The 22,819-nt window shown below is 38.3% G+C and overlaps 1 long non-coding RNA gene across 1 annotated transcript; it reads left to right on the top strand.

Moving 5' to 3' along the window:
- Positions 358–7,566, top strand: LOC110269773. The gene is made up of 2 exons (XR_002358530.1): positions 358–397; positions 7,328–7,566. It is a non-coding gene; the product is annotated as an uncharacterized LOC110269773 (long non-coding RNA).

The following is a 22,819-nucleotide window of genomic DNA, read 5'->3' as shown; positions in this document are numbered from 1 at the left end:
GTGGCAGGCACGTTATCCCAGAGGGTTCCCATTTATAGGTGATCGAAAGGCAACATTCCCATGGGAATGTGTCGGGTTGGCAATTGAACCGATAATGTGATATCACAGCCAGTAGGACAGGCATTCATCATTTGCATCTATGTGATATTGTTTGGGTGTGCATATTGTATTTGGTTTGCCTATGTGAATACTTATTCTGGATTTCGAATGTGAACCTATGGTTTTTGGGAAAGCCTGATAAGACGAGCAATGATCACTGAACTCTAAGATTGATTTTATCTTTACGTATCTTGTTATAGCAAATTTTGTAATCCTATAGTGAGGACAAGTGAGGACGACGTTCTCACTCCCCTACAGGTTATTCCTTTTCAGGATATGTAAGACGAAGCTTCAGGAGGTTTATTTTCTGTTCGGTCTTTTTGTATTACCGTAGCTATTGCTTTCCCTCGCCTTTATCTTTATTAAGTTCGTAAGAGGGATAGGAAATTATGATATGTATATTTGTAAACTAGTGTTATGTATATATATATATATATAAAAAGGTTATGCAGTTTTAAGTTTTAAAAAGGCTCATATTTTAGCCTTAAATATTATAAAAGTCGTGGTAATACTCGAGCTATCAGAGTGGCGCAGCCGGAAGCGTGATATTTTGATAGTTAGGGTGTTACATTTGTGGTATCAGAGCAGTCTTTCCTGTAGAGCCTGAGGAATGGATTGACTATGCTTCAATTGCATACTCTGAGCGTTTGTCATGTATTAGGTCTTGTCGAATGACGAGAATTAGAGCTTTATGCACATGACGGTCTATTGATTAATGCCATTAATCTTGTATTGCATAATTCCTGATATTAAGTTTGGCCGGCTTAATACTAGTGAATTATGTATATGAAAGCACTGATGGGTTATCATAGATGATATACGAGTTTTGAGTAAAGTAAATCGTGGGTTTTGGGAACGTTAGAGACGATTTCTTGAGGTTACTCAGTTATGTGCTTTGGATTCTGTTGGATGTCATGTGACTTATTGTTTCTCAACCTATCTTGATGTTCTTGTTGTCATTTCTTTTGGGAAGCAGTTTGGTGTTTTCAATCCTATCTTTCCGTTCATATGCATTCTTCTTTGATCCTAAATTGCATATGCCGGTTTGTATTTCTTGGTGTATGTGTCTTTCTCTGTTTGAACTCTTTTCTTGACTCATGTAATTTTTCGACATGACTTTGAACTTGTCTTGATGCAGTGTGCCTTTTTATGTCCTTGTTCCTAGTCTTTTTTTTTTAAAGAAATGGTGATTCATTTTTTCTCTTAATTGACTATATTTATAAACAATTTTCAAACTTTTATAAAATCACTTTTGATTTGATATACACCTATTTATATGGAACTTTGAAAATTTCTTATGTAATTTAAAAACTATTTATTTCTAGTACTTCGCATGTTCTTTTACTAGTTTACGGAACTACACTTGTTTTAAGTACAATTTGACTTTTCAAATAATTTTACTACGGTTCCTATATGTAACTTTATTTGATTATGTACTTAGGTAATTTCCTAAATTCTTAAAAGAAAGGATTTTTGCTTTCATTCCAGTTAGTTTTCGTTTGACAAATTGACTTTAATTTACATGATACATTATTTACGCATTTGTTGTTCTTTTGAAAATATTGGGTTCATATCTTTCCTCTCGAGTATGTGCTAATTCTTTAAGCTTTTGTATCTATGGTTGCGATACTTGATTTTGTTTTTAACTAATCTTTTTCTTTTATGAACACCACCAGTAGTCTCAGTTTTCCTTCTCTTGTGAATTTCATACTCATATAAGTCAGCTTGAAATTGTTTCTATCTAGTGTGTTGTTTGTCCTCTTAATTGTCCTTCTTTAGTCAAAGGTTCCTTCTTGAAACTTCACCGTTGATTGAGTTGCCTTTCCTAACGAGTGTTGCATTCTTTTGGACCAATGGAAAGCTTGTTTGGTGTCCCATGCTTCGTGGATCTTGTTTGAACTCCCTTGATTTAAGATCCTTTCTTGTTTGGTCTGATTTCTTTTTAAGTACATCTTAAATATTCTTGAATGTTCTTATGTGATGGCAATTTCAAGTGTATTCTTAGAGTTTTGATGTGAACTTTTGAAACAAGTTTTGGATTCTCTTAAGAAATTTAAATCAATTCTTCTCGCTTAAAATTGCATCCATAGTTATTCTTTAAATTGACAAAGTTGTTTTGAAGTTGGCATGCACTATTTTAAATAGAGTATTGAAACCGATTGATAAGCAAATTTTTACCTTGGAGTTTCCTTTTCTAAATAGAGTTTAACCTGTTCCATATTTGCTATAAATTTTATACATGCTTGCCTAAATATAAACTTTGAGGATTCTTGAACGAACATTTGATTTTCTTACGACCTTGCCACAATTTCAGTGTATACCTTTATTTGAATTAAGTACCTAAATGTCTTCCAAGATTTCGAAAAATTGTTTTGGCCTTAACCCAATTGACTTTCATTTTTTTTCAAACATCACCTATTCCATCTTTTACTTGGAAACTACTTAGACAAAATGCAATTTAGTTTTCTTTTAACCACATTGCAGTTTGACATGTGTTTCTGTCACCCTTTTTGTGAAATGCGAGTTACATACTTTTCTTTTAGCACATGAAGTGATCTTCCTTCAGTTTTTCATTCTTTATATTCAAATGTATTATGTGAACTTGATCAAAAATTTTAAACCTTGAGAGTGTCATCACTAGCTTTAGTTGACCTTCTTCTATGATTTTATACTTGTTAACTCAGCTTGATTTAGTTCCAAACTACTGTCTTGCTTATCCTTTTTGTGTTCCTATCAGTTATCTCTGATTCAGGAGTCATCCTTGAGGTTGTTAAACTGAATTTCTTTTCAATACTCTTCATCGATTGTACATCCTTTTTTACTAGTAGATTCAGCAGTTCTTTCAAAACTCTTGCGGAGTTTATCCTCGTTGTTTGTCCTTCTTTTTCGATGTCTTTTTTTTTCTGAGTAAACTCGAGAATTGTTTTGCTATCACGTGCAATCTTTGGGTATAGTAATGCGATGCGTTAGTTCCTTAAGACCTATTTATGGATCCGAAAGGTGAAGCGGTAAGTATGCAACATCATGAGAAGTTGTGGGAGTTTTGTTTCTCGTGGAGGAGTCTGCGGATGTTAGGTTTGTGACCGGTTATAGAGTTGTGAAGCGATTGATGGAGTTGGGAAGTTGAAGTTTCGATTGGGTAAGAGAAGTATGAGGGCACGCTATATTCGTTGTTTTAATACCAACTTGTCTTGTAGCCTTTTTGCCACCTTAACTATAGCTCTGCCTTATGAACGCCTATCTTGACTTGCACCCTATATTGTTTCTCCAAGCTTTTGTAAGGTTTTGAAACCATATAACCTTTTTGCATTGAGCCTATCTTGTATCTTTTAGCTTACACTATACTTTACCCTTATATTTAAATCTTATGGTTATCCGGTATTTGAAATTTTATATATATGTGTTAAGATTTCTTACTTTCCTAAATAGTATTTAAAAAGTGGAGTGCTAAGTTTGTATTATCTTATGTATTACTTTAATTTTCGAGGACGAAAATTTTTATAAGGTGGGTGGAATGTAAGACCCAAGACTTTTAAAAAGTCCTATTTTGAACTAATCTCAAATCATATATTTATTTACAGTTTTATTTTCAGGAAATCAGTTTATTGAAAATAATTTGAAGCAATTTTGATTAATTGGATTTGAAATAAATTAGATTTTATCCAAACTCTATAATTATGGATTATTTTACTATTTACAATTTAAAGTTTTAGAAATTCAAAAATTGAGGTTTGGCTATTCAAAATTAGAGTTTTATCTAATTCTACAACTATTGAATTATTTTCTATATTTAAATTGTAAAGTTAGTAGTTGTGAAATAATAAAGATTTTATATGATTTGGATAAATAAATAATATTTTAAATATTAATACTGCTATCTTGGAAAATGAAGAAAATAAGTATATTATCTCTAATTATTTGATTTGGACGTTTTATTGAAAATAATTTGTAAAATTGATGAGCAAATAGTATTTTCTATATACCATTAGTGTTGGATTTAAATTGGGTCTCAATTTATCCCTACTTTTATTTGAAATTATAAAATTACCCTTGTACCTAATTTTACCATAATCCTAAAACTCAACACACACAACCCTAACCCTGAAAAACCCTAACCCATGACCCGGTTCCCTTCTTCCCCTACACCCAGAAGCAGCCGAATCCCCTTCTTCCCCCCTTCCCCTTCAACAACACAACGCACACACTCAAAGGAAGAAGAAATGGAAATAAGGAAAGGGATGAGAGCAGAGGGGGATCTGAGAGAGAGGCCCGAGCCAGCACCGGTGGGCCTCGCCGTCGCCGCCGAGCTGCTCGCCACTCGCCACCATCGTGTCAGCGCCTCGCCGCCGTCATCCTCGTCACGGAGCCAGCCGCCGTCGAGCTTCCATAGCCACCATGTTTCACCGCGGTTGAGGGCGTCTCCACCACCGCACCTTGGCCGACGGTACTGCCGATCTGCTGCTCCGCAGTGCCTAGCTGGAGCTTCTGTTGCTGTCACCGGAGATCGGTGGTTGCCGAAAAACACCACTGTTATCGCTGCCGGAGAAGGGAGCTGCGTCGCCGGAGTTCCGGAAGCTTCATTGTTGTTGTATGATTAGTTTCAGTTATCATCGCCGGAGGTCTGGTCGTCGCTGCCACTCGAGGTGGTTTCCGGGTGCTGCCGCCGAATTGGTTCGGAGACTGCCGCTGTTTCGGTTCAGCCATTCCTTCTTCGTTCGATAAGCATTTTCCATTTGAAAGCCCTTTAGATTATTGTTCTGATAATTTAGGCTGAGGTGTTGTGGCGCTATCAGTCGTAGGGTTGTGTATCGATTGCTTGCGTCATGTGCTCGGAGTTCGCGACTGCTTCGTTTTGCCAGTTCAGTAAGTATTTATGTTTTGGAATGTCTTGTGTTAGTATTCTAGTATGTTTGGTTATAAACTCTGAGGTTTGGTAACGTAGGTTCGAGTTCTGTATGTTGAATACCATTTCTAAGTGGCTGTGAGTGCTGTGAAAGTGATCAGGGGCTGAGTTTGTGTTTGCTGTTGATTTCGGGTTGAGCTTAAAGGTTTCGTTAGTGCGTTTTGGGTTATGGTTTGATGAACCGAGGTAGGGGCTTTTCATACAAACTAATTTATTTTAAATTAGAAATTGTTATAAATAGATATGATGTGCGAATTGCATTTCTGGTGATTAAGTGAGTCTTATGAATTGTCTGATTTGTATTGGATGAATATGATTGCTTGTTTGATTGAAATAATGTTTGATTTTGTCCAAAATGGAGGTTTTTAGTTGTTTTGAATTGAAAGGATTTCAGTAATTAAAGTCTGAGTTTTCTTACTGGAAACTGATTTGGTCTTGAATCCCTTGGGAAAAAAAGTTGATTGGTTTGGTTGGGACCCAAAAAGGGTGGCAAAGTCCAAGTTTTAGAGGAGATGCTACTGAAATTTCTATAAAATCTGATATTTGGAATGAAACGTCATTTTGAAAATAATGAACTATGTTTGAATTAAATGTTTGGTAAATAAATTATGTTTGAATTTACTTTATTAAGAAAATTATATATTTTCGATGCAATTTATTTAAGAAAGGAATTATGTTTTAATGTCAGTTTAAATATGAAAGTTCTCCTATTTTGGAATTTGATTTAAGTAAACAAATTGGAGGAGTTTTAGTGGATTTAAAAGAAACTGGATTTCGATTGACTGATTTCACTTTACAACGTTTTGAGAAAAAGTATGAAGTACTCTTTGAATTCTTGATTTAGAAAAAGGAAAACAATTTTCGAACCCTTTGGAAACACTTCATATTTTGAAATGAAACTGAAATTTGTTTTTGGATCCAAATGACTTGATTTTGGGTTTAACTTCCACTTTATTTACTCAAATTAAGAAGCTAAAGTTTTAGAGGTTTTTGATGAACTTAAGGGAATGAGTTGGTTTATTCCCCCCTGAAGTCTTGCGACTCCGCTGAGGAAATTTTATGACCAAACCTTGATTTAGAAATGAAGGATTTTGAGTCTTTGAAAAGAGATTTTAAATTTGGCCTGGTTTTGAGATTGTTTGGAAGTTCTGGAAAGATGTGGAAAGTGGCTCCGTTTTGAAAAGTGATTCTTGGCAAGATGTGAATTGAATATGTTTGTTAATTAAAACTAAATGGGCCAAGAATGAGTTTGAAATAAGTTGTTGAGCCTGATTGATTGTGGATATCATCAAGATTGATGAGTTATTACTTGGTAGGCGTAAGGGCCGGGTTCGTCCCGCTTATGCTGAGAGATTTGATAATTGATGAGATTGTTGATAAGTCATTTGCGCCTGGCAAGGACGGTGGTTAATCCCGCTTGTCGAGGTTGCGGCGCCCGCGTAAGGACGGTGGTTAATCCCGCTTACGTGTAGATGTGAGGTCGGAGGCAAAGTATCCCGCTCACATTCTTTCGGATCACAGGAGTGTGCATGCACTGACATCCTGGACCGTGTGGCGGGCACGTTATCCCAGAGGGTTCCCATTTATACGTGATCGAAAGGCAACATTCCCATGGAAATGTGTCGGGTTGGCAATTGAACCGACAATATGATATCACAGCCAGTAGGACAGGCATTCATCATTTGCATCTATGTGATATTGTTTGGGTGTGCATATTGTATTTGGTTTGCCTATGTGAATACTTATTTTAACTGTTAACTGTTATACTTGTTGTAATTGTTCTTGATTGTGCTTGAACCACATTAATTGTGATTGTGTTTGAATTGATTGGTTTGTGATGAGTTGGCTGCTGATTGAGCTGTTTGGGCCGGGGGCTGTGTTGGATTGGATGGGCTTGAGGCCGTGATTGGTATATTGAGTCCTAGTTCTGTATAAAGTATCTAACTGGTTCAGCATAGACTTAATGAACCTATGCTTGGAACGGGATGATCATTTATACCGCGTAGGTAACTGCTTTCATGGTTACGGTCTAGGAAAGACTTTTCAGACATTTTCTTTAAGAAAGGAAAAATGTTTTGTTTTAGAATATTTGAGAAATTTAGCAAGTCTTGAAAGAGGAATTTTCTGGATTTCGAATGTGATCCTATGATTTTTGGGAAAGACTCATAAGACGAGCAATGATCACTGAACTCTAAGAATGATTTTATCTTTACGTATCTTGTTATAGCAAATTCTGTAATCCTATAGTGAGGACAAGCGAGGACGACGTTCTCACTCCCCTACAAGTTATTCCTTTTCAGGATATGGAAGACAAAGCTTAAGGAGGGTTATGTTATTTTCTGTTCGGTCTTTTTGTATTACCGTAGCTATTGCTTTCCCTCGCCTTTATCTTTATTAAGTTTGTAAGAGGGATAGGAAATTATGATATGTATATTTGTAAACTAGTGTTATGTATATATATATATATATATATATATATATATGTATCTGATTTGTATGTACATGTATGTTTATATTTTCACGAAAAAGAGTTATTGAAAGGTTATGCAGTTTTAAGTTTTAAACAGGCTCATATTTTAGTCATAAATATTATAAAAGTTATGGTAATACTCGAGCTATCAGAGTGGCACAGCCGAAAGCGTGACATTTTGATAGTTAGGGTGTTACACCTCTAATTGGGGACTCTAGCAAAACTGAGTCACAATCTGAAAAGGTTCACCCAGTTATGTGTCTGTGGCATTTATGTATCCCGTGGTAATACTGGAAAACAAAATGCTTAGGGTCATGGCCAAGGCTCATAAAGTAGCTGTGTTCAAGAATCAACACACTGAACTAGGAGAATCAATAACACTATCTAAATTCTGAGCTCCTATGGAAGCCAATCATTCTGAACTTCAAAGGATAAAGTGAGATGCCAAAACTGTTCAGAAGCAAAAAGCTACTAGCCCCGCTCATCTAATTAAGACTAATCTTCATTGATAATTTTGGAATTTATTGTATATTCTCATCTTTTTATCCTATTTTGTTTTTAGTTGCTTGGGGACAAGCAACAATTTAAGTTTGGTGTTGTGATGAGCGGATAATTTATACCCTTTTTGGCATTGTTTTTACATAGTTTTTAGTATGATTTAATTACTTTTTATTATATTTTTATTAGTTTTTATTCAGAAATCACATTTCTGGACTTTACTATGAGTTTGTGTGTTTTTCTATAATTTCAGGTATTTTCTGGCTGAAATTGAGGGACCTGAGCAAAAATCTGATTCAGAGGCTGAAAAAGAACTGCAGATGTTGTTGGATTCTGACCCTCCTGCACATGAAGTGGATTTTCTGGAGCTACAGAAGCCCAATTGGCGCGATCTTATTTGCGTTGGAAAGTAGACATCTTGGGCTTTCCAGCAATAGATAATAGTTCATACTTTGCTCGAGATTTGATGGCCCAAACTGATGTTCAAAGCCAGCCTAAAACTTTCTGGCATAAAACGCCAGAACTAGCATAATTCTTGGTGTTAAACGCCCATTTTGGCACCCAGGGTGGTGTTTAACTCCAACCTTAGGCATATGCACGTGAAAGCTTGAAAGCTCAGCCCAGACACGCACCAAGTGGGTCCCAGAAGTGGATTTCTGCACCATCTGTACTTAGTTACTCATTTTCTGTAAACCTAAGTTACTAGTTTAGTATAAAAACTACTTTTAGAGATTCATTTTTCAACTTATGACATTTTACATTTGATATTGTATCTTCTACAGCATGAGCCTCTAAACCCCATAGGTGGGGGTAAGGAGCTCTGCTGTGTTTCAATGGATTAATACAATTACTACTATTTTCTATTCAATTACGCTTGCTTCTATTCTAAGATACTCACTCGTACTTCAATCTAGAGAATGATATGATCCGTGACACTCATCATTATTGTCAATTCTATGAACGTGTGCCTGACAACCACTTCCGTTCTATCTGAGCTCAACGTAGTCATTGGGCGACAGCTTGAGTGCGTATCTCTTGGGTTTCTAATCCACGGACCGAGTCCGGAGGTTAGAACCTTCGTGGTATAGGCTAGAACCAATTGGCAGCATTCCTGGGATCCAGAAAGTCTAAACCTTATCTGTGGTATTCCGATGAGGATATGGGAAGGGATGACTGTGACGAGCTTCAAACCTGCGAATGTTGGGCACAGTGACAATGTGCAAAAGGACAAGGGTCCTATTCCGACGCTAGTGGGAACCGACAGATGATTAGCCGTGCGGTAGCTGTACATGGTATTTTTCATCCAAGACGAGAAATCCAACAGTTGATTAGCCGTGCAGAGATCGTACTTGGTATTTTTCATCCGAGAGGATCATAAAGCTTGCCATTGAAGGAAGCCATGCGTGTTTGGAGAAGAAGACAGTAGGAAAGCAGAGATTTAGACGACAGAGCATCTCCGGAACCTTAGCATGTTTCTCATTATTGAATCACAAGTACTATTTATTTCATGTTATTTATTTTTCATAAATACAATCACTCTTATCATTAATCTCCTGACTAAGATTTACAAAATAATCATAGCTTGCTTCAAGCCGACAATCTCCGTGGGATCGACCCTTACTCACGTAAAGTATTACTTGGACGACTCAGTGCACTTACTGGTTAATTGTGCGGAGTTGTGAAAAGTGTAATCACAATTTCGTGCACCAGTACCCCTGCTGAATAGCATACTTGCATCTGCTTTCTTTAAATTTCAAATAAGTGTTTTAGTCTAAGTGTCTGGGTGAATTTCACTTGCTTGAATGTATGCTTGTTCCCTTGTTTTAATTAAATAAAAGAAATGTTTGAACAGAAGTGAATTAATTCCATTTGGTAAAAGATAAAATAAAGATTGAGTGGTGGTATATTGATTGAGCACGGATACCGTCGATAAGGAATTTCACAAGATATTTTGCATTGCAAGTATAGTCCTCAACCGACAAATAGTCCGCGAATCAAATTTAGAAGGAATTGGTTGTCACAAGTTCAACCCCAATAAATGTAACCGAAGTATTCAAACCTTGGGTCGTCTCACAAGGAATGGGCAAACATGTGCTTCAACATTGGTTAGAAATCTGGGGTTGCAAGTCATGAGCAAGAAATTAAACTAGGAATCTTAACAAGCAAGTAATCTTGGAATGCAAGAAACTAATTCAATTGACTAAAGCAAGATGTAAATAATTCCAAACTAACAAAATAACATCCAATGTAATTCTATTCTAAACTAAACAAGTAACTATAACTACGACAAAGCAATCAAGATTTTTGGATTTTCAATTAAGAATGATAAAAGCAACTCTTGGCTAGACATGAGAATTGGGATCACTATCCTTGTCTAATAACCATATCTTGACAATTATAAGGAACCAAACCCATTAAGTCTACTTCTATACTTGAAGTATGTTAAATGGTTTGGTCAACATCAACCCATAAGGTCCAACCTAACTACTAATTAACTTAATAGTAGGCTAGTGTCAATGGCTATCAAATTGACCACTAAGGGTTCCCGAATCATCAAATCCATTATACCCAATGACTCAAGTTTATCCAATTCCCTTAGCCTAGGCCAAGAGTAAAGAGAACTACTCCATAATCAAAGGAAACATTTCCTATTCAAATTGCAATTAAATTGGAACTAACAAGTATCCACTAACAATTATCAACATACAATCACTCAAACAACACAATTAATCATGGAAATCATCAATGCAACAATAACAAATCAAGATCCAAAAAATTCATGAAATGGGTATAAAATGACAAACAACAAGGAAACATAAAACTAACAGAAGATCTAAACAAAATTATACTAGAGAATTCAAATTAAACAATTAAAACAAGTAATTAACAAGATCCAATTCAGAATTCAACAAGGAAAGATCAAATTAAAGCTAGATCTAGAGAGGAACAAGGGTTTCTCTCTCTAGAAGAACAAAAACCAAAAAAACTAGCTAAAAATTATGTCTAAGTGTAAAAATGATTGATCCCCCCCCCCTTTTTCCTAGTATCCTTGGGTCTTTTCCATGCAGAACCAGCTTGAATTTGGGCCTGATGAGCCTCAGAAATCGCCAGGCACGATTTCTTTTAATGAGGTCACGTGCAGCTTGCCACGCGTACGCGCCATGCGTGCGTGCACGCCGATTGCTTTTGTGATCCACGCGTGCGCGCCATGTGCGCATGCGCATCGGTGGAATTTCTCTAATCTGCGCGGATGCGTCCATCCTTGCGCGCCGCTTCCAGCTGTCTTCATCCACGCGTGCGTGCGAGGTGCGCGTGCGCACCCATTCTGAAGTTCCCAAAATCCAAATCTTCATGTTCCTTCCTCTTATGCATGCTTTCTTTCTCTCTTCTAAGCCATTCTTGCCCTATAAATTCTGAAATCACTCAACAAACATGTCACGGCATTGAATGGTAATAAAAGAGGATCAAAATATAGCAATTTTAAGACAAAAGAAGCATGTTTTTCATCATGGAGCAATATTAGGAAGGGAACACAAAATCATACAATTCTTGTGGATAAGTGTGAAAAATATTGACAAAAACCCCCCAAATTCTACACAATATAAACCACAAAATTGGGGTTTATCAAATCTCCCGACACTTAAACCAAGCATGTCCTCATGCTTAAAATAAAAAGACCAAAGATCATGGCAAGAAAGGGTTTATGAAGTGCAAACTACCTAAGTGAATGCATGCAACTAATGTAAAAGCATCTATCTACTTGGTCAAGGGTAAATCTATCCTCCAAGAACACATATGAGCATACAGGGTGGAAGTGATATGTAGTTCATAAATCCTACCAATTCAAACATCACTATGAAGTGCATATAACTTACTAGATGAACACTTGTGAAAGCCGGGAACAAGGAGTTGAGCATCGAACCCTCACCGGAAGTGTATCCGCTCTATTCGCTCGAGTGTATAGGGTTCGTCACTCAATTTCTCTCCTAATCATGCTTTCCAAGATTTGTCTTTCATCTAACAATCAACAATTACTTTATGCATGCTTACAAATATCATGAGGTCTTATTCATGGGTTGTAATGGGGCTAGGGTGAAGGTAGGGATGTATATGGTCAAGTGAGCTTAAAATTTTGAATCCTTGATTAACCTAAGATCCCACTAGACACATAGAACAACCTATACAACTATAATAAGATACCTAGCTACCCATAGGTTTCACTTTTTTTTCTTTTGCATACTCATGCATTCTTTTCAATTCACATCCCATATGCATTGTTATTATTACTTTGTCTTGGGGCATTTTTGTTCCCTTTCATTGCTTTCTCTTTTTTATTTTTTTATTTTTTATTTTTTTTATTTTTTTTATTTTTTTTTCTTTGGTCCCCTTTTTCTTGGGGTTTCATGTACAAAAGTTCCAATGTATATGGTTCAATCATTCAATACATGAGTATGTTCCCAAATCCCAGAATTTTCAATTACAATTATAATACACCTCTTTACATCTACCCAAGTTCCCAAGTACACCCTCTCTTTTAAATGATACACACCTCCGCTTACCTAAACTAATCAAGGATCCAAATCTAGGGACATCCATTGTTTTCACTTAGGGTTGTTGATGTGCTCTACTTAGAACAAAAAGGGTTTATCATGGGCTCAAAATTAGTTAGCAATGGCAGATAAAAGGGTTAAGGCCGTTTAGGAAAAGTGACTATTGAAATGATGGTCTCAATCATGTAAATGTATTCATACACTAGGTAATGGACATATAGAATCAGACAAAACAAGGATTACAGTCACAGAGAGAGAATAATGCAGACAAGAATGAGGAATAGTGGTTAGAAGATATAACCACACAATAGGCTCAAAACTTGCATGCTTGTGTTCTTAGCTCAATCACTATGTTCCAAAATACATTCTTGAAGCAAGTTTGACGCAAAAAAAAATTTTTTTTTCAAAATTGGTAGGGTACCCCGAAGTCACAGTTTCTTGGGGAAGAAGTCATTATTTTGACCAAGTAACTCTATAGGAACTAACTATCATGCAAGGAGTATTTACAAGCAAGATTAACTACACATGCAATGTACTAACTACTAAGAAAAAGATAAATCCATGGGTGCTGAAAGGAAGAGATTGTTACCCATGGAGATCGGTCGAACGAACTCCCCACACTTAGAATCTAGCACGGTCCTCCGTGACCAAGTAACTCTGTAGTGGTATAGTTGGATTGTGCTGCATCCAGTGTTTTAGAAGAGTAAGCAATAACATAAGGGAGTTTACCATCGCGCTGTGCAAGCGCTGCACCTACAGCATGGTTTGACGCATCGCACATTTTCTCGAATGACAATGTCCAGTTGGGGCCTCGCACAATTGGTGCCATGGTGAGAACTCTCCTTAACTCTTCAAATGCTTTCACACATGCACTGTCAAACTCAAAGTCCACATCTTTTTGGAGTAGGCACGACAATGGCAAAGCAATTTTGCTGAAATCTTTAATAAGGCGCCTGTAAAATCCTGCATGTCCCAAAAATGAGCGGACCTCCCTCACAGACGAGGGGTGAGGTAAAGTGCTGATAACATCAACCTTGGTCGGGTCTACAGAAATGCCTTCATGAGAAACTACATGTCCTAACGCTATGCCTTGTCTTACCATAAAGTGACATTTTTCAAAATTTAAGACAAGGTTAATGTCAGCACATCTAGCTAAGACCTTGGCCAAGTTTTCTAAGCAACAATCAAATAAAGTTCCATAAACACTGAAGTCATCCATAAATACTTCCAAAAAACCCTCCATTAGGTCGGAAAAGACACTGGTCATACACCGCTGAAAAGTAGCAGGTGCATTACATAGTCCAAATGGCATCCTTTTGTAGGCAAAGGTGCCAAAAGGGCAAGTGAATGTGGTCTTTTACTGATCTTCAGGAGCAATGTGAATCTAGAAGTAACCAGTGTATCCATCAAGAAAGCAATAATGGGATTTACCCGCCAAACGGTCCAACATCTTATCGATAAAGGGCAAAGGGTAGTGGTCCTTCCTTGTGGCGGCATTCAATCTTCTATAATCGATGCATACTCGCCATGCATTTTGTACTCTTTTGGTGACCACTTCACCGTCATCCTTCTTAACCGCAGTGAAGCTCGATTTCTTGGGAACAACCTAGACCGGGCTCACCCACTCACTGTCAGAAATTGGGTATATAATACCCGCATCAAGTAGCCTAGTGACCTCCTTCTTTACCACATCAAGGATGGTTGGGTTGAGCCTCCTTTGCGGTTGCCTAACCGGCCTAGCTTCCTCTTGGAGAAATATACGATGCATGCACTTGCGAGGGTCAATCCCACAATATCGGCTAGGCTCCAACCAATTGCCTTCTTGTAATTTCTTAGAACATCTATGAGCTTTTCTTCTTCTTCACTAGAAAGCTCACTAGCAATAATGACCGAAAACTTTTGGTTGACCTCTAAGAAAGCATACTTCAAATGAGATGGAAGAGGTTTCAGTTCGCTCTTTGCCTCAAGCTAAGGTTCCTTTTCATCAAACTCACAGAGTTCATTCTCAACAACTTTCTCATGTTCACCCTTTTGGTCATCCGTCTCTTCAACAATATGGTAGCACAACTTGTTATGGTCTTCTTCTCGCACTTTCGCTACCTGATGCCAGGGCATTTTGGCCAGTTTCACTGACCTTTTCTTTATGGTTTTAGGGTAGTTTCATGCACTTTCTTAGGAAATAAGTAAGTTTTGGGTAGAATTTCACTCACATCTTGATTCAAGCAAACATTGTGCACTTTACATGATTTCATGAGAATTATGCAAGAATTGAATGACAAATTGGATGATGCATGTCTCATGATTTGGATTAGAACTTTGATGCACTCTATTGCTTGATTTCAGGACAAAGAAAGCAAGGAAGCTTTGGAATGAGCCACTATGAGCAACGTTAACTCCCACGTTAACTTAGTTAACGTGGAAGCAAACGTGGATGAAAGAATGATGCGTCCTAAGCTAAAAGTCCCTGCCTACTTCACAATTTCTCTCTGCAAGTAAAGCTAAGCCCACTGAAGAAGATAACTGCTTCAAACTCAAGATCCAAAGGCCCATATCCAAGATTTGAAGAACCAACTAGAAGATCAGAAGAGTAGTATATATAGGGGTAGTTTTGAATCAGAAAGGGGGTTTGGAAATTTGAGAACTACTCTCTGTATAATTTTACTTTCTCTGCACTTCTAGTTTACTTTTCATAATGTATTTTCCATCTTTGTTTTCTATTTCCAGAGCTATGAACAACTAAACCCATTTCATTGGGTTAGGGAGCTCTGTTGTAATTTGATGGATCAATATTAGTTTTTATTATTCTTCTTCTATCTTTTTTCTTGATTTTACTAGAAAGCTTTCAAGCTTCATTTAATTGGGTAGTTATCTTGGAAAAGAAGCTATTCATACTTGGATCTCTTTGGAACTTTGGAAGAGGAATGAAGAGATCATGCTAGAAATACTTTCTCATGTTGGACCAAATTGGGGTTTGGATGGATATAGTGACATATAATCCTACCAACACTTTGATTTGGAAATACATGTGGTATAATCAGTGACCATACTTCATCTCTTCTCATGAGTAATTGACCAAGGAATTGGCTATTGATCAAGATTTGAGAGATTGAATTACCAAGAAATTGGAATTCGATCACTTAAGATTGCCAAGGAGATCAATGAATGCATTGATTGAGGAAGAGATGAAAATGAACTTGATCCAGAGAATGCAACATCTCCTAAGCCCAATGAATTCCCCATTTCTGATCTTACCCATTCTCTTTAAATTCTGCAATCTACTTTTATGAGCATCTTCCCTATTCCCATTTAAGATTCTGCAATTTACTTTCCGCTATTTACATTCAGCTTTTTATTTCCAGCATTTACGTTTTCTGCTATTTACTTTCCCACCATTTAATTTTCTGCAAATCTCAAATCCAATTCTGCTTAGTTCGACTAGAACATTCCTCTAATTAAAATTGCTTGACCAATCAATCCCTGTGGGATTCGACCTCACTCTATTGTGAATTTTTACTTGACGACAATTCGGTATACTTGCCGAAGGAAAATTGTTGAGAGACAAGTTTCCGTGCATCAAGTTTATGGCGCCGTTGCCGGGGATTGATTTTGTATCAACAATGATTAAATTGGAGGATAACTAGATTGAGCATTTTTCTTTTGTTTGATTTAAAATTCTGTTTGAGTAATTTACTTTCAGTTTTAGTTATTTTCTCCCCTTTTCCTTACTTTTTTTTAGTTGTTTACAATTCAGTCCACTAACCTACTAACTGTTTGATATATTGCATCACTCACACTAACAGCAATTCTAACAGAAATACTTTCTGCATCTATTTCCTTACTTGTGCCGTGTTGGTTGTATGACAGGGAGAAGAAGCGGGGCTTCAACTTCCTTTGATTCTGAACCTAAGAGGACCTTCCTTAGATTAAGGAGGGAAGCAAGAGGAAAGAGAGTAGTTGGTGCGGAGGAAGAAGAGGAGTATTTTGAACCAAACATGGATGAAAATATAGAGAACCATCATGAAGAAGAAGCTCATAACCATGGCAGAGAAGGTCTAGCAAATCATGCTGGGCAGGAGAGAAGAGTTTTAGGCTCTTATATCAACCCAAACCCAGGAAACTATGGGAGTAGCATTCAAAAGCCAACCATACATGCCAACAACTTTGAACTAAAACCACAGCTCATCACCCTGGTTCAGAACAACTGTTCGTTCGGAGGAGGTGTCCAAGAAGACCCCAACCAACATTTAACCACCTTCCTGAGGATATGTGATACTGTGAAGTCTAACGGTGTTCATCCTGACACCTATAGACTGCTCTTATTTCCCTTCTCACTCAAGGACAAGGCATCTAAATGGCTGGAGTCCTTCCTGAAGGAAAGCTTAACAACCTGGGAAGATGTGGTGAACAAATTCTTGGCAAGATTCTATCCTCCTCAAAGAATCAACAGGTTGAGAGCTGAGGTTCAAACTTTCAGACAACAAGATGGTGAGACTCTCTACGAAGCATGGGAGAGGTTTAAGGACCTGACAAGAAGGTGTCCACCAGATATGTTCAATGAATGGGTGCAGCTACACATTTTCTATGAATGCCTCTCCTACGAATCAAAGAAGGCAGTAGACCACTCATCCGGGGGATCTCTGAACAAAAAGAAGACCATTGAGGAGGCCATAGATGTCATTGAGACTGTAGCAGAGAATGACTACTTCTATGCTTTTGAAAGAGGCAACACTAGAGGAGTGATGAAGCTAAACAATGTGAATGCACTACTGGCCCAAAACAAGCTTATTACCAAGCAGCTAGCTGACCTCACCAAGAAGATGGAGAGGAACCAAGTAGCAGCAATCACCACCTCATCAACAACCCAAGAGGGGGTGAATGCAGAGGCAGAAGGTGAGCATGAACAAGCAGTAAAGCATTCAGAGAGGAAGTGCAGTCAAATATGCAAAATCAGGATGCTGCCATCAAGAAGCTTGAGACACAAATTGGCTGTTTATTCAAGCAAATTCCCAGCCACAACCCTCGCAGCGATACTGACTCAAACCAAAGGGAGGAGTGTCAAGCTATCACCCTCAGAAGTGGAAAGGTATTGAAGGAGACTTCCAAGCAACCACAAGAGAAAGATTCAGTTGGAAAAAAGGAGGAACAAGATGAAGTTCAAGTCCCCACCTCCAACTCACATCAAAAGAAAGGAGAGCCGAAGCCATATGTTCCGAAAGTCCCATATCCTCAACAACTGAAGAAGAAGGGGGATGACAGCCAGTTCTCCAGATTTTTAGAAATCTTCAAGAAATTACAAATTAACATACCCTTTGCTGAAGCAATAGAGCAAATGCTGCTCTATGCCAAGTTCTTGAAGGAATTGATGACCAAAAAGAGAAGTTGGAAGAACAACGAAACGGTGATACTAACCGAGGAACGTAGTGCCATCATTCAGCACAAGCTACCCCAGAAATTAAATGATCCTGGGAGCTTCCAGATCCTTTGTATTATAGGGGAGATCACAGTGGAGAAAGCTTTATGTGACTTAGGAGCCAGCATAAATCTAATGTCAGTAGCTATGATGAGAAAAATGAAGATTGAAGAGGCTAAGCCAACAAAAATGGCCCTACAACTGGCAGACCGATCGTTCAAGTTCCCTCATGGTGTAGTAGAAGATTTGCTGGTGAAGGTGGGGGATTTCATCTTCCTAGCAGACTTTGTAGTGTTGGACATACAGGAGGAAGCCAAGGCCTCCATCATCCTGGGAAGACCGTTCTTGGCTACTGCTGGAGCTGTCATTGATATCCAAAAAGGTGACCTCACCCTAAGATTACACAATGAAAAGATGACATTCAATGTGTTCAAGGCCATGAGTTACCCACCAGAACAATTGGGAGAATGTATGAGGTTGGACTCACTGGAAGATGCAGTGCAGAAGAGCTTTGAAGAAGAAGAACCTGAAAGGTTGACAGAGGAGGAATCAACGTCTAGTGAAGAGGCCGCAACAGCAGAAATTCATATACAAGGTGCACCAAAGGAAGAGAATGAAAAGTTAGAAGCACCAAAACTTGAACTCAAAGCACTGCCACCCACTCTCAAATATGCATACTTAGGAGAGAATGAAAGCTACCCAGTGATCATAAACTCATTCATCAACCAAGATTAAGAGTATGAATTACTCCAAATGTTGCGAAAGCATAAGGATGCCATTGGATGGACCCTTGCTGACCTGAAAGGAATCAGTTCGGCCATATGCATGCATAAAATACTGTTGGAAGATGATGCCAAACCATCCATTCAATTCCAAAGGAGGCTGAACCCAATCATGAAGGAAGTGGTACAGAAAGAAGTTATGAAGTTATGGCAGGGAGGGGTAATGTACCCGATCTCAGACAGCCCCTGGGTCAGCCCCGTGCATGTTGTCCCAAAAAAAGGAGGAATCAATGTAGTCCCCAATGAGAAGAACGAACTAATCCCCACCAGGACCGTCACAGGATGGCAGATGTGCATAGACTACAGAAAACTGAATGAAGCTACAAGAAAAGATCATTTCCCCCTTCCATTCATGGATCAGATGTTGGAAAGACTCGCAGGACACGCATATTATTGTTTTCTCGACGGTTATTCAAGATATAACCAAATAGTGGTTGATCCCAGAGACCAAGAGAAAACCTCATTCACTTGGCCATATGGAGTGTTTGCTTACAGGCGCATGCCATTTGGGCTACGTAATGCACCTGCAACTTTCCAATGCTGCATGCTTTCTATCTTCTCGGATATGATAGAGAAATTCATTGAAGTGTTTATGGATGATTTCTCGGTATTCGGAGATTCCTTTCCTAGTTGCTTAAATCGCCTAGCCTTGGTATTGAAAAGGTGCCAAGAGACCAATCTGGTTTTGAACTGGGAGAAATGTCACTTTATGGTGACTGAAGGAATAGTCCTTGGCCATAAGGTTTCTAACCAAGGCATTGAGGTGGATAGAGCTAAGGTGGAACTTATTGAAAAACTTCCTCCACCCAGTGATGTCAAGGCAATTAGGAGTTTTTTAGGGGATGCTGGCTTTTACAGAAGGTTTATTAAAGATTTTTCAAAGATAGCCACACCCTTAAGCAATCTCCTTGTATCTGATATACCGTTTGTTTTCGATGAAAAATGCATGCTAGCATTTGAAAATTTGAAACAGAGGTTGTCCTCTACCCCTATCATTTCCCCACCTGATTGGAACTTACCATTTGAATTAATGCGTGATGCATCTGATTTTGCAGTTGGGGCCGTGTTAGGGCAGAGGAAAAATAACTTAGTCCATGTGATATACTATGCTAGCAAAGTCCTCAATGACACGCAAAGAAATTATACCACTACCGAAAAGGAGTTGCTGGCAATAGTTATTGCATTTGACAAGTTTAGATCATACCTCATTGGTGCTAAAGTGATTGTTTTCACAGATCACACAGCACTTAAATATTTATTTGCCAAGCAAGAACCAAAACCAAGACTAATAAGATGGATCTTATTGTTGCAGGAATTCAATATTGAAATTAGAGACAAGAAAGGAGTGGAGAACAAGGTAGCGGATCACCTATCCAGAATTCCTCATGATAAAGGTGGAACACATGATACAAGTGTAAATGAGCTCTTCTCTGATGAGCAGTTGATGACAGTTCACAAAGCATCATGGTTTGCAGACATTGCCAACTTCAAGGCAACTGGGGCTTTACCTCCAGAGATCAATAAACATCAAAAAAGAAAGCTCATAAATGATGCAAAATATTTTGTCTGGGATGAGCCATATCTCTTCAAGAAGTGTTCAGATGGAATCCTGAGAAGATGTGTTTCAGAAGAAGAGGGACGAAAGGTCCTGTGGAATTGCCACGGCTCATGCTATGGAGGCCATTTTGGAGGGGATAGAACTGCAGCCAAGGTGTTGCAAAGCGGATTCTTTTGGCCCACCCTTTTCAAGGATGCCAAAGAGCTAGTAAAGAACTGCAATGAATGCCAAAGAGCTGGAAACTTGCCCAAAAGAAATGAGATGCCACAATTTTATCTTAGAACTGGAATTATTTGATGTATGGGGAATCGATTTCATGGGACCATTCCCAACCTCATATTCAAACAAGTACATTTTAGTAGCAGTGGATTACGTTTCCAAGTGGGTAGAGGCTATTGCAACCCCAACAAATGATAACAAGGTGGTCATGAACTTCCTCAGGAAGAATATCTTTAGCCGGTTTGGAGTCCCACGAGCACTCATCAGTGATGGAGGAAGCCATTTTTGTAACAGACCACTAGAAGCTCTTCTCCTACGATACGAGGTAAAACACAAGGTTTCCACGCCTTACCATCCCCAAACAAGTGGGTAAACTGAGATATCTAACAGAGAGCTAAAAAGAATTTTGGAAAAGACTGTAGGAGCATCAAGAAAGGATTGGTCGAAGAAGCTGGATGATGCTCTTTGGGCATACAGAACAGCATTCAAAACACCACTTGGAATGTCCCTATATCAACTGGTGTATGGGAAAGCTTGTCATTTACCACTGGAGCTGGAACACAAAGCTCTCTGGGCTCTCAAGATACTAAATTTTGACAGCATTGCTGCTGGTGCAAAGAGGATTCTACAGCTGCAAGAGATGGAGGAATTTAGATCTCAAACCTATAAAAATGCCAAGATTTATAAAGAAAAGGCTAAGAGAAGACATGACCTCCATCTGGCACCCAAGATTTTTGCAAAGGGGCAGCAAGTACTCCTCAACAACTCCAAATTGAGACTGTTCCCAGGAAAACTCAAATCAAGATGGTCAGGACCCTTTCTTGTCACAAAGGTCTCGCCGTATGGACACATAGAAATCATGGATGAAATTTCGGAGAGGACTTTCACTGTGAACGGACAAAGGCTCAAACACTATATGGGCAACATGGGAAAAAACCCCAAAGTGAAGTATCATCTCAAGTAAGGGAGGAATCGTCGAGCTAGCGACGCTAAAAGAGCGCTTTGTTGGGAGGCAACCCAACCTAAGGTAGTTTCTTTTTCATCGTCATTTCAATAAAGATCACAAGTTGTTTCCCCTGAATTACGAGGAGCTAAGTTTGGTGTTCCATACCAAAACAATCCAAGAGTGAAAGTGTAATTCTAAGTTTGGTGTTCCACCAAAGATATTAGTTAGAATCACACTACACTCCAATGGCAAAATGCTAGCTCCAACCAATCAGGGGAACCACTTAGCAGTAGTTTAGTCTTTAGTTAATAGTTGTTTAGTTAATAACAACATATGAGGCTCTCTTCAAGTATGCAATCTGTCGTACTAGACAAGGAACTCAGTTTGGTGTTCACACACCAAATTAAGTTCAGAAATTCACAAGCATACATGCAAGCTAACTATTTCTCAAGTGCTTTGGGAACAAGCAACTTCCAATAACTTTGCAAGAACCTTCTGAGGAAATGGTGCACCATCATCCAAGGAAGTGAAGGAGCAAAAACTATGGATGATGACAACAAGGGGACAGCTAGAAACCATCACCTGAAGGTTGTATTGTTACTTAATTCCATATACTTGAAATACTAAAAATTGGAAGTCCCAAGGTGCCCTTGATTAATAGTTACTCATTAGTTTAAATCATTAGAATTTAATGTTTGTTTTTATTGCTTTTGTCATATATGTGCTGGTTTTAATGTCAATGCTGCATCTTCACCTTGTTTACTTGTATGCTTGTCCTTTTAAGTTAAATAAAAAGAGAATGTGTGTGATGAAAAACCAGAGTGAAGTTCATATTGTGGAGTAAGTTCCTAAGTTTGTGGTATGGTAATAGATTAGCTAAGTTGGTTCACCAATAAGGTAGAAAGGCAACTATCTGTCCTGAATCATATGCTTGAAACACATCCCATGAGACTAGCTAAATAACAAGATCCTAATAAGAAAAAGGGGAAAAGAAAAATGAAAGTTGAACAATAAAAGAAAAAGAGTAAGAAATAAGGCTAGGCACCAAGGGTTTGAATCTTGAGGCATGTGTCTGTGGTGCTCCTGTGTAAGGGATTTACTTGGATGAATAAGCTCTGAGGGGTGCCTTATCACTTGGTAACTTGGGTTAACTAACCTGGGATTATTAGCTGAAAGTCCACTATCAAGAGTAACCCTTGCTACAGAACACTTAGTAACCCAAAGAGGTGCTGGACACCAAGGTCTCAAGAAAAAAAATAACAAACCATGTGTCTGTGGTGTGTATGTATGGGGGAAAGAGACTTGAAGGAGTAAGTCCTTAGGGGTGTCTTAACACCTAGCACCTTGAACCAACTGGTTCGGGAGTGCTGGCTGAAAGCTTATC

Source organism: Arachis ipaensis, chromosome B03 (genome assembly GCF_000816755.2).
Source record: "Arachis ipaensis cultivar K30076 chromosome B03, Araip1.1, whole genome shotgun sequence".
NCBI lineage: Eukaryota > Viridiplantae > Streptophyta > Magnoliopsida > Fabales > Fabaceae > Arachis > Arachis ipaensis.
Note: the sequence above shows the minus strand (reverse complement) of the source record. Positions and strands in the feature narration are given on the sequence as shown.